General features: G+C 35.7%; 1 protein-coding gene across 3 annotated transcripts in view; it reads right to left on the bottom strand.

The window, feature by feature from the left end:
• The window catches only part of mlphb (melanophilin b), a 49,416-nt gene that overhangs the window by 1,443 nt on the left and 46,753 nt on the right, over positions 1-1,220 (bottom strand). The gene's annotated exons all lie outside the window — the stretch shown is intronic.

The following is a 1,220-nucleotide window of genomic DNA, read 5'->3' as shown; positions in this document are numbered from 1 at the left end:
TAGAGAGCTTAGGGACCGTCTACAACCTACAACACAGAAAAGAGATGAAACTAAAATATGTAGGCTATCAATATATTGGTAAAATAAGGTAGTGTCTCCAAACTTACCTCAATTATAACTTGTCTCTTGCTGGTTGTACTACAGCACTCACTTTTAACAAATAAGCAAATGCTTAATTTTTAAAATATGTTTGTATCTCTTTCCAGCGTTGTAGTTTGTAGACGGTCCCTAAGCGCTCCTTTAAGTATCAACACAGGAACTAAACACAGCTGAATTAACACAACTTTCATAAATTTCTTTCACATCTCTTGCATCAGTCTGAAAGAATCACTGCACATGTGGGGGCACTTTTAATGACATTTTGAACATGTTTAGAGACTAGAAACATGTTTATAACTTGCCCTGTTTTAACCATGTTGGGTGCTAACTCTAGCAGGAGGATAACTCGGTGTAGACAGCACTGATTGGTTAGTTTTTCTCTCTACTGACAGACACACACATTTACAAACTACAGATCTACGTGTTGGAATTGACCGAAATTCTCCTTTAACTCATAGTTTTTCTCTAATTCTATCTGTAATAGTTCTCAGTTCTTTTGAAAGAATCATGCACTTCTTATTTTAATTCAGGCAAACCAAGACGTGTGTAAAAGTAGAAAATAATAATAATATATACTCAGAAACAGATTTATCCCTCATCTAGTGTAAAGAAAAAGTGTAAAAAGACATGAAAGAACGTAATATTAGTCGGAATAAAACTGAAAATCATTGATCATACATTCTTAACAATGCAAGAATTTGTTTATTTGATTGAAACAGAAGAAGCAAAAATAAAAGCTATTTAAAATCACCACAAAGCCTGATGGGAAAGCAACCACCATCCTCCAGGAAAAGTCAAGCCCAGCGCAACCAGTAAAGGAAGAGTTGCTTTCCGGCAGTAGAACCATTTGGGAAACTACATTTTAAAAGAATGATGCGACATTTTCAGAAATACACTTATTTGCTTTTTAGCAATGTGGAGAGAAGATCAAAACCACTACGTCTGTTAAATATAAGGCAGCCAGCGGCTAGTTAGCTTAGCTTAGCATCAAGACTGGAGCGTGGCTTGGTTTAAAGTTAACAAAATCTGCTTACCTGCACCTCTAAAGCTCACTAACTAACATGTTGTGACCTAAGTACTTTAGAAAATAGTAATGCAATGTCTGTGTGTGTGTGTGTGTG

This window comes from Etheostoma spectabile, chromosome 11, assembly GCF_008692095.1.
Source record: "Etheostoma spectabile isolate EspeVRDwgs_2016 chromosome 11, UIUC_Espe_1.0, whole genome shotgun sequence".
NCBI lineage: Eukaryota > Metazoa > Chordata > Actinopteri > Perciformes > Percidae > Etheostoma > Etheostoma spectabile.
Note: the sequence above shows the minus strand (reverse complement) of the source record. Positions and strands in the feature narration are given on the sequence as shown.